The sequence below is a fragment of the Chiloscyllium plagiosum genome, chromosome 26 (assembly GCF_004010195.1).
Source record: "Chiloscyllium plagiosum isolate BGI_BamShark_2017 chromosome 26, ASM401019v2, whole genome shotgun sequence".
Classification (NCBI taxonomy): Eukaryota; Metazoa; Chordata; class Chondrichthyes; order Orectolobiformes; family Hemiscylliidae; genus Chiloscyllium; species Chiloscyllium plagiosum.
In genome coordinates this window covers 16,584,298-16,592,594 of record NC_057735.1, presented here as the reverse complement: position 1 = coordinate 16,592,594, position 8,297 = coordinate 16,584,298, and positions in this window count along the sequence as shown.

The window sequence follows — 8,297 nt, the reverse complement described above, 5'->3', positions numbered from 1 at the left end:
TTTCTTTCCATCTTGGTTACCTTTTTTGTTTTGGTTGCCCTGATGACTTCCTGGGGGAGACTGGGGCCATGTGTATCTCCATCTCAGATGTGATGTCAGAGGACAAGCTATGAGCCGTAAATTAACTCGGAGCCAGGAACCTGTCAGTTAATGCCCTGCATTGGAAGAGGCATGGGACCCATGTGGCATGATTAGGTCCAGCTTGGAGGTGGTGGCAACAGAAAAACAGCACATTACCAAAGCCAAGGGGCAATACCGGACAGCAGTAACTGGAGGAGCAGAAACACTGAAGTCTCTTGAAGCTATTTCAGTTTTAGTAATATCAATTTAATATTCATTTATTCAGTATTTTACTATTTATATAACTTATGCAGTCATTTATTTTGTAATCCAAGATGGCGCCAGAATGTGGCAACATTATCCACTTTTCACTGTAGCTAGTTACAAATGACAATATATTAAATAAATCTAAATCTAAATCCTGTGGCTTACCAAGTCAAAAATTGAAATTAATTGATCCCAGGAGAAATATATCCTATTAAAGAGCAAGAAAGAACTAGCTAGCAATGCCACACCATGTGTAGAGTCATAGAGATGTACAGCATGGAAACAGACCCTTCGGTCCAACCCGTCTATGCTGACCAGATATCCCAACTCAATCTAGTCCCACATGTCGGCACCCAGCCCATATCCCTCCAAACCCTTCCTATTCATATACCCATCCAAATGCCTTTTAAATGTTGCAATTGTACCAGCCTCCACCACTTCCTCTGGCAGCTCATTCCATACACGTACCACCCTCTGTGTGAAAAAAGTTGCCTCTTAGGTCTCTCATATATCTTTCCCGTCTCATCCTAAACATATACCCTCTAGTTTTGGACTCCCTGACCCCAGGGAAAAGACTTTGTCTATTTACCCTATCCATGCCCCTCATAATTTTGTAAACCTCTATAAGGTCACCCCTCAGTGTCCAACGCTCCAGGGAAAACAGCCCCAGCTTGTTCAGCCTCTACCTATAGCTCAAATCCTTCAACCCTGGCAACATCCTTGTAAATCTTTTCTGAACCTTTTCAAGTTTCACAACATGGGAGAAATAAGGTCAAATTGAAACAAAATATTACACTTAGTATTGAAACAACAAAACAAAACAGTAGAAAATGGAATATGAAAAGGTTAGGGAAAAATTCAAAAAGACAATTAAGAAGGCAAAGAAACCAAAATTAATTTACCTAATAATATGAAATGAAATGGGAAAGCATTCCACAGAGATGTAAATAGCAAATGAAAAATAACAATAAAGAGAGAACCACTAAGGGATATACAAATAAATGTTCAGATAACGTCAACAAAGTAGCAGAAATATTCAGTTTGCCATAGGCATTTAACATGGTGGACATGACATTGTTAAAGAAAAAATAAAATATAAGCATTTACCATAGAAAGCAGAGAGATAATTGTAAAACAATCAACTTAACAGGAATGAACCACTGGTCTGGAAGCAATGCATTCATATATATTTTGAAAGACATTTGAGAAGAGGAAGCAGAGACACTATTACATGGAAATTTTTAAAAAGCTCACCGGAAAAGTAGAATAGTCTTTTATTGTCACGTGTACACCATTGTCGGTGCACAGTGAAAAGCTTTTACAATGTCTGCCTTCTTATGGTGACATCTTAGGTATAAGTACCTAGGTACAATTCTTGGATACATCAGAAGAATAAAAGTAGTTGCACTACTTACAGAGTTGAAAAATAAATTAAAAACACGACATCATTAAAGGGTTGACATCACAGTAAGGTAGAAAATTTCAAATCGACATTACAGTGTTGCAGTTCAGTGCAGGGCCTATGCATATGGTCTGACTGTCCGCACTAGACTCCAGTCCAACAGCCGTCCTCGCTCGGCTCCAATCCCCAGATTGCTCCATACCAACACTCAACTGCTCCAAGGCAAGTACCAGGTCTGCCTCCCCCACGCCAGTTTCTGCCCGGGACAGAGATAATTCTTAGGAACTTTAGATCTCTATAGTTAAATATTAGAGGTTGGAACGATGTACATAAAAATGTCCACACGCAAAGATGTACATAAAAATATCTAGGAACTGAAAATGCTGTTAAAATTATTCAGCACAGATTCCAAAAGGGATGGTTATGAGTGATCAAACTTATTGAATTCTTTGAAGAAATAATGGCAAGAGTAGGCAAAAGTAATTAATGCAATTGATATATTTGGATTTTCAAAAGGCTTTTGAAAGGTGCTATCTATAGATTTGTGACTAAAGTTAGGAGAATGCCAAGTTGGCTCCAAAACAGAAAACACAGAATTGTGGTTAAATTTCATTACTCAAACATCAAATAGAGGCAAGTGGTGCTCCACAAGGATCAATGCTGGAATCACTGTTGTTCATCTCTTAAGTAAATAATTTAGACTTATGGAAGTACAGTTTCTAAATATGCAGATATCGAATTAGGGACACTAGGTAATGCAGAGAAGGACAGCAACACATTATAAAATAACACTTAAATATATTGTAGTTCATTTGTCAATTAGCCTCTATCCTACAAGTTTAATCATGTGTGAACTATTAGCTTTTGATAGAAGGAAAAGGTCAAATACTCCTTGAAAAATAAATGTCTAAATGGAGTAGAGATTCAGAGAGATCCTGATTACACAAATCACTAATATAGTGACTTAGGTTAACAAGACCAAATAAATGCAATTAAGGAGTTTATTTTCCAAGGGATGAGATTTGAACGCAGATATATGATGCTAAACTTGTATAAATCCTTAGATAGAATACTTTGAACTGATCTGGTCTCCAAAGGAAGCTCTGGAAAAGTTGCAAAAAAAATTTACTAGAATGATACTATACTAAGAAGTTACACTGTCATAACAGCTTGTGTTTCTGATTTACAGCATCCACAGTTCTTTTAGTTTTTGTTCTATCTGAGATTGGAGGAGAGCCTTGTGTCTTTCTAATTCCATTACTCAACTGTTTACAACATATACTTAAATATTTTACCCATAAACTATATAATATTGGTAATCTATATTACAGTCAGGAAAAAAAAACTACCAAACAGGTTTCTTCAACAAATTACAAAATTATTGACTTATAATAATAACGTTTTCACCCAAGGTTCAGACCTAACTAACAAAATTTGCAATATGAAATTATAAGTTTCCCTTCCAAATAACCCCTAATACATGTGTGCAGACAAGTCTAAAAAAAATTAAGAAAATTCTCTGCTGATGTTATTTTTTTGAGGGACAGATTTTTGGCCAAAATAGTTGTTTATTCTTTGAGAATAAAAGGATAAGATAAAAAATGTTCCAGATTGGTTTCAGTTTGGCATTTTTATATGTGTGGACATATCACTAGGCACAGATTGATCTCACTAGACACATGCAGTTTTCAGATTCAATTTATTCAGGATATCAAGAGAAAATTCATCTGGACGATATCCAGGCATAGGCTGACAAGTGACAAGTAACATTCACGGCATAGAAATGCCAGGCAATGACATCAGCAATAAGAGAGAATCTAACCACCAACCTTGACATTTAATGGTGTTACCATCAATGAATCCCCCACTATCAACATTCTTGGGGTTAACATTGACTAGACACTCAACTGGACTCGCCACATAAACACTGTGTTTTAGGAGTAGATCAGATGCGGGGAATATTGTGGTGAGTAACTCACCTCCTGACTCACCAAAGCTGGTCCATCATCTAACATTCACAAGTCAGCAATACAATGGACTATTACCCAGTTGCCTGGAGGTTGCAATTCCAAAAAACACTCAAGGAGCTTGACACCATCCAGGACAAAGCAGCCCACTTGAATGGCACCATATCCACAAATATCCATTCCCTCCCCGACTGATGCTCAGTAGCAGCCAGTATATAATATCTACAAGATGCACTGCAGAAATTCACCAAGACCTTTAGGCAGTATCTTCTAAACCCACAATCACTTCCATCTCGAAGGACAAAAGCAACAGTTACATAGGATCACCATTCCAAGTTCCCCTTCAAGCCACTCACCATCCTAAATAACGCCATTCCTTCACCGTCACTGGGTCAAAATCCTGGAATTCCCTCCCTAATGGCACTGAGGGTCAATCCACAGCACATTAACTGCAGCATTCAAGGCAGCAGCTCATCATCACCTTCTCAACGGCAACTAGGGATTGGCAATAAATGCTGGCCTGCCAGCGACATCCATGACCCAATACTGAATTTAAAAAAAAGGTTTCTAGAAATCATTCAGGAGAATAGTTGTTTCATCTTTTTAACTCTCACACAGGTTTCTCAAGCATTTCTCAGGTAGCAATGGTTGAACTGGCTACACCTCAGCTGTGCTCCAAAAATTATTGAACATTCTGCAAGCCTGACAACTGTACACTCAGATTATGTGTTTTAAGATTAAAACACATAAAGGTAGTGAAATCCGCAGGGCCTAATCAGGTGTACCCTAGAACTTTGTGGGGAAGGGATTGCTGGGCACCTTGCTGAGATATTTGTATCATCGACAGCCACAGGTGGTGTTGGAAGACTGGAGGTTGGCTAATGTGGTGCCATTATTTAGGAAAGGTGCTAAGGAAAAGCCGGGCACTATAGACTGGTGAGCCTTATGTCAATAGTGGGCAAGTTGATGGACGGGATACTGAGGGGCAGTATTTACATGCATTTGGAAAGGCAAGGACCAATTAGAGCTTTGTGCATAGGAAATTGAGTTTTTTGAAGACGATTGATGAAGGCAGAGCAGTGGACATGATCTATATGGACTTCAGAAAGGCATTCGTTAAGGTTCTGCATGGTAGACTGGTTCACAAGTTTACATCGCATGGAATACAGGGAGAGCTAGCCAATTGAATACAGAACTGGCTTGAAGTTGGAAGATAGAGGGTGGTGACTGGGGGTTGCTTTTCAGATTGGAAGCCTGTGACCAGCGGTGTGCCACAAGAATCAGTGCTGGGTCCACTGTTTTTGGTAATTTTTATGATGACTTGGGTGTGAACATAGGAGGTATGGTTAGAAAGTTTGCAAATGACACCAAAATTGGTGGTGTAGTGGACAGCAAAGAAGGTTACCTCAGAGTACAACAAGACCTTGATCAGATGGGTAGGTGGGCTGAGGATTGGCAAATGGAGTTTAACTTAGATAAGCGTGAGGTGCTGCTTTTTGGAAAGGAAAGTCAGGTGAGGACTTATTCACATAATGGTAAGGTCCATTTGCTGAACAGGAGACCTTGGAGTGCAGGTTCATAAATCCTTGAAAATAGAGTTGTAGGTAGACATGATAGTGAAGAAGGCGTTAGGTATGCTTGCTTTTATTGGTCGGTGCATTGAGGATAGGGGTGGGGAGGTCATGTTGTAGCAGTATTCCACTTTTGGAATACTGCACCAATTCTGGTCTCCCTGCTAAAGGAAGAATGTTGTGAAACTTGAAAGTTTCAGAAAAGATTTACAAAGATGTTGCCAGGATTGGAGGGTTTGTGCTTTAGGGAGAGGTGAATAGGCTGGGGCTATTTTCCCTAAAGTGTCGGAAACTGAGGGTGACCTTATAGAAGTTCATAAAATCATGAGGGGCATAGATAGGATGAAAGCCAAGGTCGTTTCCCCAGGGTAGCAGAGTCCAAAATTAGAAGGCATGGGTTTAAGGTGAGAGGGGAAATATTTAAAAGGGCCTTAAGGGGCCACTTTTTCACATAGAGGGTATTGAGTGTATGGAATGAGCTGCCTGCGGAATTGGTTGAAGCTGATACAATTACAACAATTAAAAGGCATTTAGAGTCATAGAGATATACAGCATGGAAACAGACCCTTCGGTCCAACTCATCCATGCCGATCAGTTATCTCAACCCAGTCTAGTCCCACTTGCCAGCACCCGGCCCATATCCCTCAAAACCCTTCCTATTCATATACTCATCCAAATGCCTCTTAAATGTTGCAGATGTATTGGCCTCCACCACTTCCTCTGGCAGCTCATTCCATACACGTACCACCCTCTGCGTGAAAACGTTGCCCCTTAGGTCTCTTTTATATCTTTCCCCTCTCACCTAAACCTATGCCCTCTAGTTCTGGAATCCCCCACCCCAGGTAAAAGACTTTGCCTATTTACTCTATCCATGCCCCTCATAATTTTGTAAACCTCTATAAAGGTCACCCCCCCCCTCAGCCTCTGACACTCCAGGGAAAACAGCCCTAGCCTGTGTAGCCCCTCCCTATAGCTCAAATCCGCCAACCCTGGCAACATCCTTGTAAATGTGTGGGCGGCACGGTGGCACAGTGGTTAGCACTGCTGCTTCACAGCGCCAGAGACCCGGGTTCAATTCCCGCCTCAGGCGACTGATGTGTGGAGTTTTGCACTAAATTTCACAACATCTTTCCGATAGGAAGGAGACCAGAATTGCATACAATATTCCAACAGTGGTCTAACCAATGTCCTGTACAGCCACAACATGACCTCCTGTACTCAATACTCTGACCAATAAAGGAAAGCATACCAAACACCTTCTTCACTATCTTACCTACCTGTGACTCCACTTTCAAGGAGCTTTGAACCTGTACTTCACGGTCTCTTTGTTCAGCAATACTCCCTAGAACCTTACCATTAAGTGTATAAGTCCTGCTAAGATTTGCTTTCCCAAAATGCAGCACCTCACAATTATCTGAATTAAACTCAAGCTGCTACTTCTCAGCCCATTGGCACATCTGGTCAAGATCCTGTTGTAATCTGAGGTAACCCTCTTCGCTTTCCACTACACCTCCAGTTTTGGTGTCACTTGGATGGGTATATGAATAGGAAGGGTTTAAAGGGATATGGACCCAATGCTGGCAAATGCGATTAGATTAATTCAGGGTATGTGGTCAGCACGGACAAGTTGATCTGAAGGTTCAAAGTTGATCAAAGTTTCAATGAGTAAATATTTTGGGAATAGTGACTATAATTCCACAAGTTTTCAAATACATGTGGATAAGGACAAGAATGGGCATCAGATGAAGGTGTTACAAGTGGGGGAAGGACAACTATGGTCAAATTGGGCAAGATTTGGAGAATGTGGATTGGGAGCAGCTATTTGAGATCAATCCACATCTGACATATAGGAGTCTTTGAAGAACCAGTTGATGAAAGTACAGAACAGGCATATTCATGTGAAAATGAAGGACAGGAATGGCAGGATGACAAGGTAAATTATCAGCTTAGTCAAAATGGAAGAAGGAAAGGTCTAAGCAACTAAAAACAGGGTAGGATGCTCTTTGGAGGGTCAGTGTGGACTCGATGGGCCGAATTGCCTGCTTCTACATTGTACGGACTCTATGATATACAAACAAAATAAAAAGATTTCATATTTGCGCAAGCATAGTTTACTAATCCGAATAAGTCATAGTGGATGCTGTGGTTCTGTTCGCCGAGCTGGGAATTTGTGTTGCAGACGTTTCGTCCCCTGTCTAGGTGACATCCTCAGTGCTTGGGAGCCTCCTGTGAAACACTTCTGTGATGTTTCCTCCGGTATTTATAGTGATTTGTATCTGCCGCTTCCGGTTGTCAGTTCCAGCTGTCCGTTGCAGTGGCTGGTATATTGGGTCCAGGTCGATGTGCTTATTGATCGAATCTGTGGATGAGTGCCATGCCTCTAGGAATTCTCTGTTTGGCTTGTCCTATAATAGTAGTGTTGTCCCAAACTTTGAAGTCATACTGGACTTGAAACATTTACTCCAGTTAAAGTTTGTGCAGTTTCTCCAGCATTTTCTGTTTTTATACACTTTCAGTATAATCGAGTGGATGCGGCAGCAGTTTCCTAATAGATTGTACTGTAGAAGTGTGCATCAAATGTTCATCAAGTATTGGTAACTAATATTAGAAACCCTCAACCAGCGCTTGCAGAGCAGTGGGTTCTGTCCTTTTCTCTGAACCAGGAGGACTAGGTTCAATTCCTAACGGCTCCAGGGGTGTGTCATAGCTGTGTCTGAACAGGTTGATTGGATAACAAAACAAAGAACTGCAAAGATGCTGCAAATTCGAAACATCAAAGAAACACAAATTGCTCTAGAAACCCACTCTCTGCTCATTCCTGAAGAAGGGCCTGTGCCCGAAACGTCGAATCTCCTGTTCCCTGGATGCTGCCTGACCTGCTGTGCTGTTCCAGCAATAAAGTTTCAACTTTGATCTCCAGCATCTGCAGACCTCACTTTCTCCTAGAAACTCAGCCAATCTGACATTACATTTGGAAAGAAAGCAGAGTTAAAGTTTCTGCTCCAGTGACCCTTCTTCAGAACTGTTAGT